Raw genomic sequence first — 6,933 nt, forward strand, 5'->3', positions numbered from 1 at the left:
CAACATGCCACGAGCCATGCGGGACCCAGGAAACCCTAGGAATGGCGCCATATCATAGTCACTCATAGCAATTCTTGCTCCTGTGGCCGTTTCCACATTATGGCCTTACTATAGTTCCTTTGGCATGACTATGGCGCCGTTTGCACAAAAAGCGTTACCATGCCGCGGCCGCATGCCACACGCACTAATTAGGGTTTCGGCATGTCAAACCCTAAATTTAGGTGAAGTTGCTATGCCAACCAAGCCAAATCATGCTACCCAAAGTATTGATATTGATGTGGCAACTAGAACTAATGTTGCCAAACCATATTTGGGTCTAACACCAATATGCCAAAATCTAGCGGCCATGGCTACGCCAGGCGCTACTCGCACCACCGTGCCAATGGCATGCACAAACTATGCCAACTACGCCATTGTGTCATTATCAGGCGCCAACAGAATGTGGCCATAATCAATGGCCACCCTTTCTCATGGGTCACAATCTTAGCCATCCGAATTCGCCACAGAATTGACAGGCATGTGGCAAGTCTTAGGAGACCAGCCAAGACAAGCCTAATAGCATCACATGTTATTCTCCTGCGGCAAGTCTCCTGACTTTGACTTGCCACACATAGCAATCTGCTACATGTTTTCCACGAAAACACTCGAGACATCAAACATGTTACAAACTGGGGGATACTCATTAGGGTATTGGTATGGAGGTTTACAGCGTGCGGTGTGCAACACGCCCATTATAATAAAGTATCGTAAAGCAAGGCAGTTAGTGGCGGCAAGAAGTAGTCAGTGTAAACTAACTCGTCTCCTTCATAATGGGAACGTGGTTTTATGGAATTTACACACGACCACACTTCTCCATCACTCAATCATTCCCAATTTCTACGAGATCAGGGTGCGTTCAATATGACTTGTATAAATAGGTTCTACCTATTTCAACCAAACGGCAGCAGTTTTGTAAAAACAACACAGTATCCAGAAAACACCAAAGAACTGATAACATACATTCTGCAAGCCAGTTCCAAATTCTGATACAAGTCATAAAATAGCCACACCTTCAGAGTTAACCATTCTGATCTCAACACCTTCTTCGCTTTCCTCCCTAAGACCAACCTTTTTCCTTCACTTTGTGACCGAAGCAAGACTGGAACGGCCATTTCTTGGTTTAGGCCAGGATTGTACAGATTGATCTCTCGAATCTAAAGTACTCCCGTGCAGTGCATTTTTTTTAGGTTTAGATTTGTTTCTCATCCACACACCCAAATTTACCAAAACCAGCAGAAACAGTTTTTACCCATAAACAATTGGCGACCACAGTGGGAGATTAAATCTCTTGGTTACAAATTCAATTCTTAATTTCATTTCCATCCCAATTGGTCTTAGTCCCAATTCAATCGTTAATTGAAACCCATTTCAGTCAAAGATTCTTTCCATATGTATTCGGGTCATTCGAACCTTATAGAAGTAATGAATAGCTGGAAGCAAACTACCATGGAAGACATGACAAAAATGCTATAGGATATGGTTGCCAGCCAAGTAGATATTATCATGCTGCAAAACAAGACGCTTCGTATCCTGAAGAGTATAATAAGTCGATTGTGGGAAGAATCGGCAAAGGCTTATCCGAAGGATCCCGCCAATTTCAAGAGTAATACGAAGTATGTTAAATATTTGGCTAAAGCCTACGACTCTACCAATGAGGATGCTGACGAAGCACGTAGCCACAACATAAAGGAGCAGCATAAGAGCGACCAATTGGATTATGCCAACACATAGAGCTAGGACAATTTCACAAGACCGGGGAGGAAACTTTCCAGGTACGCCACAACATCTGCAAGACAAAGGTAAAGAGCCTTCCTATGAAACCTTGCTGGAAAACATTTATCTCCAAACCCTCGCAGAAGTCAAAGAGTTGTCCAACAGTCCGCAACCACGACTGCTTTGCTGAAAAGAGAAGCACCTGAAGAGGGGGAAAACTACCAAGACGCTTATGGAAACGAACACTGCGCCAATGAACAATATCCAGCTCAACCACCACGTGTCGCCGTCGCTGACGTAGGCCCCTCAAGAGAAATTACCTTTCAGCAATACGGTAGAAGTAAACGATCCGCTCATGAATCAATGATTGCTCAAGCGTCAGTTCCGCCCTCAAAGAGGGCTTCATGCCAAAGCCTGCAAGAATTTCTGCCGCAGCAATTACTGATGCGGGAGAAGCTAGACTCAAAATATCCACGCTTCCCGTTGCCTATCAGAAGAGCTATAGAGTTACTGAAAATTTGGGTACGAGAGGGAGTAGTCCAACTACCCCCAGTAGGGCGTCCACCAACTGATCAGGAGGTGATAGATTCAAGATATTGCCACTATCATAGGTTTATTCATCATCCTACCAACGAATGCAACGCTCTGAAGCGCATTGTCCAGGAAAAGATTGATTCAGGGGAATTACCCCTGGCGACTGGAGGTTCTTCGCCTTGTCGCGGATAAACATAGAGATGTTACAGAGACAATAAAGGATAACTGGGGACTTCTCGCGGCCAGGATTGCGTCACACAATAAACTCGGATTTGCAACCTGAAAATTCAATTTTGTGGAGAGACCCCTAAGAGAATAGAGTATGTGGCCATATCGGATGAGAGCAATGGCCAACACTAATGTACCATCCGCAAGCACGGTCAATACGTCCCATGACGTTACATCCTCTACCACCAACACCAGCAGCACCGGAAGCATCCCCTCTGACGTGACGCCTCTTATTACCAGAGACAGAGCCGCCGCTACTCCTAATATTTCTTCGAGCATGACGCCTCCAATCATCACCAGGACTGCTATCACTTCTTCGTCAGGACAACATACTGGAGGAGCCAGAGGAAACCAACCTTCCCATTACCATTATCTATTTAATGGAGAGACAGGAAGTTCTTTCCAAAACTCATACGGACATGGCCACAACTCAGAAGGGGCCGCTTCAACATTTCGCTCCACAAGCCGCTCCGCTTCAATGTTTCGCTCCAGGGTCCGCTTCAATGTTTCGCTCCAGGAGCCGCTCCGCTTCAACGTTTCGATCCAGGGGTCGCTTCAACGTTTCGCTCCAGGAGCCGCTCCGCTTCAACGTTTCGCTCCAGGAGCCGCTCCGCTTTAACGTTCTCTCCAGAAGTCGCTACTCCTCCCTGCCAAGGATCGTGTTGTAGCCTCCACACTCCTTCATGCCAAGGATCGTGTCGTAGCTGCCACACTCCTCCCTGCCAAGGATCGTGCAGTAGCCGCCACACTCCTCCCTGTCAAGGATCGTGATCATAGCCATCCAAGGTTCGTAGTTTTGGCCACTTTTTGATCCATCTCGCCAAAGCTCGTGGTCGTGTATAGTTTACTCGCCTATGCATCCAGCCAATCCATTTGCTTTCATGGACGCCCATGCAATTCCAGCCAACCTATTTTGGGTTCCCACGACAATGTAGTCTCTTCTGCTGCCAACAACTGTTGTTGTTCGTTTGTTGATACTAGCCAGAGCTTTACCATAGCAACAACCACTACAAAGGTAATCCATACTTCTCCATATATTAGTTTCACATGGAAGAAGTAATAGAGTCACCAGTACGGATGCAAGATGATATCATTATCATAGTCAACTCACCGACAATACAAGATAGAAACATGTAAACCAAACTTGGGGACTGAGGCTCTACACGGAATCCCTTCACTTTCAAAGCTCGGAAGGCACGATCAACCCAAAAGTCATAGCCATGACAAGGTCATATTCTTCAAAGGTGTAACATAAGGATATCATCACCTCTCCGTCTAGAAGGTGCCTGCAACACTTTACGAGGCCCGGATCCCAAGCCTACTCAGAGAAAACAACTTCAGTAACCAAAGAGAAGTGCGACTGGGGACTGCTCACCGCGGTCCATCCCCGACAACAATCAAGCATTCATGAGATAACTACAGAGACGTGGCTGAAACATTTTTCTTGAAAAGACAGAGGGAGCCACGATTAACGGCATAACTCTCTCACTTCTACCTCTTCGTTGTCCAGAATTTTTCGTCCACGTGATGTTCCAAGCATCTCAACATCACATCGAAGAGAGTACAATAAGCTTGTATCAAATCTCATAGGCGTGGATTCAAGGAGATGCAATTAAAGTAGGCTACACTTGGGAACTGAAGCCTCCTTCAGGTTTAGAAGTTTAAACGCAGTCACCACCTTACCAGTGAATGCAATAGAAGCACATCTTCCACGAGAAAATATGCTCAGGATAATTACACACGGGGACTACCAGCATGGGATGCCTTCACTTCCCTCAACCAGGTTATTCCTGATTTCAACATCATCACCGCCGAAGCTTTACGAGCCGCATGAATTTCTCAACATGAAGGCGTACACGTGCATCAAAGACTCCAAAAGCACGCCACAGAGATATTGACATATCCGGCCACACCATCGGATCTATGACCAGATGGAAGTGTAACTGGGCACTGCTCATCGCATCCCATTCCATACAATAGTCCAAGATTCAGAAGATGGTTCAAAGGATGTCGCTTGGAACGAAGTCCTTGAAGACTTGATAACAGCACATCGGCAACGAAACGCCTCTCAACTCATCTATTTCACCCAATGGCTCTAGAAGATTTCGACCATACAAGCATCCACAGCAGATCATCATCGCAATCAGAAAGTCCAGGCACCAAATAACCTAAAGTCAATGATGGACCGACAACGCAACCACAATCTCCAAGATTAGCCCTTCCATGATCATTGTCGAGCACATATTTCATCCATCCATCCCAAGAGTGCAATGGAGTTTGGTAAATTTTGAAATCCACTGGAGAGGTTAATACTCATTCTTCTGGAGTCAGAACCTTATTACATATTCTGGAGAAGATCGATGGTAATGTTGGGTGGCTTCATGCGCAAAATAGGAGAGAGCACCTACCTTGAGTTCTCCTAGCTCGCCTTACTGCTGGTTATAAATATTGGAGATTGCTTTGTTGTCGTTAATGATCGCTCTACCACTGCTAAACAAATGACGAAGAGGGGACAGATGTTGCAGATGAAAGCACGGAGCCGCACGAGCAACAAAAAAAAAAAAGAGGGTAACCCCTTTTGAATGCACGACACCTTGAGAGTTTGAGTAGGAAAAGGAATCCATTTTGGATTCGGCCACACCCAAATCAGTGCCATTGCTCCAGAATACGAAGCTCCATGACCGAACCAGCAATGCGCCAGCACGAGGGGAACCAGCCGCTCAACTTGCAATACTCCGTAGCCAAGCCAGCCGCTCAACCTGCAGCGCTCCATGGCCAAAGTTGCAGCACCAGCATCAGCACTCTGTGGCCAAAGTTGCAGCACCAGCATCAGCACTCTGTGGCCGAAGTCGCAGTGCCAACATCAGTACCCTGTGGCCAAGCCAGAAGTACGCCAACACAAAGATCATGGACCACCCATGCCTCTTGTCAAAGGTCAGTCGAATTTTTCCTGGCAATCTCCGCATGTTTTGGCCCTTTTGATTTTATCCTTGTATGTCACCATCTCATACTTACCCCGCAACAATGCCACTGTTACGAGCTAAGCAGGGGACTTAATGTTGATGGTGGTTTTTAGTTCAGGGTTAAAATTGTAAGCCTTGCATTTAATATGTCGTCACTCTGCAAAGAAACGGAGCCATATAAAAGTGATGAGTGATTCAACCTCTTCACTGGCGTATTTATTGAACAATTCAATATTTTCATATGAAATTTATCCAGAATGGTGCATGTAGCAACAATCCCAGAGATTCTGTAAATTTCGGCACCTTGCCCTGCCTTTATTATAAGTTTCTTTGAATGCTTTACGTATTATGTTCCCCGGCCGAACCCTTAATATTGATATGGCATGACAATTTGTGTTCACTCGCAGCAGAGTAACACGTATTTCCAAGTATCAAGGTTAAGGTCCTTGCATAAAGTACCCAATCAGAAAACATACTGCTCTCTAGCAATAAACTTAAGGAACTCTGTGCCAACACATATAATTCAATCAATTTTGTGATAATTCACAAGATTCGAATATTACCCTGACTAATTTTCAAAAATTAGGGTTTTGCGCCTTGCGCAATATATTAGACCCCGTTGGTCGAAATTAAGCTTAAGAGAACTAAGCAATTAATCCGCCATGGATTAGTAGGTGCAAAATCCTATCCAAAATCAGAAAGGAGCCGCATAATAGGAGAAACAACAAAGGAAGGTGTAGCCATGCTTTAGGCACGCCCCATGTTGCCCAACCGGCCCTATTTTCCTTCGTCCAATCAGGTCGCCTTAAACCCGCCACACGCTGGCTGGGCCCATACTTGTCGACCCTATTTCCCATCGACCAATCAGATCGCTTTAAATCCGCCACACACATACCAGAAGTGTGGCCACGCCCATGCTTGGACGACCTCTCTTATATTAACCAATCAGGTTGCTCCAAACTTGCCACAGTGTTAAAAGAGGCAAACTACGCCAAATGGTCACAAAGCCATTGGTTTTCCAAAAACCGCGCCAACATGCCAAACGTGCCATGTTGCGCCAATAGGCTGAACGACATGCCAACATGCCACTCCGCCACGCCAAACGTGCAGCATGCCAACATGCCACTCCGCCACGCCAAACGTGCAGCATGCCAAAACATGCCAACGTGCTGTAAATAGTGCCCTACGTGCTAACCTACCTCCTATTCGTGGCCAACGCCATGATGTGCTTAAATTAGGGTTTTCTAGTCAGAAGCACGACTCTGTTTTAGGCGCATTAACAAAAACCCTAATTTCCAGTTGTGGCTCAAGTTACGCCACTTTTGGCCCCACAACATGCCACGAGCTATGCGGGACCCAAGAAACCCTAGGAATTGTGCCATATCATAGTCACTCATAGCAATTCTTGCTCCTGTGGTCGTTTCCACATTATGGCCTTACTATGCTTCCTTTAGCA

This window comes from Papaver somniferum, chromosome 5, assembly GCF_003573695.1.
Source record: "Papaver somniferum cultivar HN1 chromosome 5, ASM357369v1, whole genome shotgun sequence".
NCBI lineage: Eukaryota > Viridiplantae > Streptophyta > Magnoliopsida > Ranunculales > Papaveraceae > Papaver > Papaver somniferum.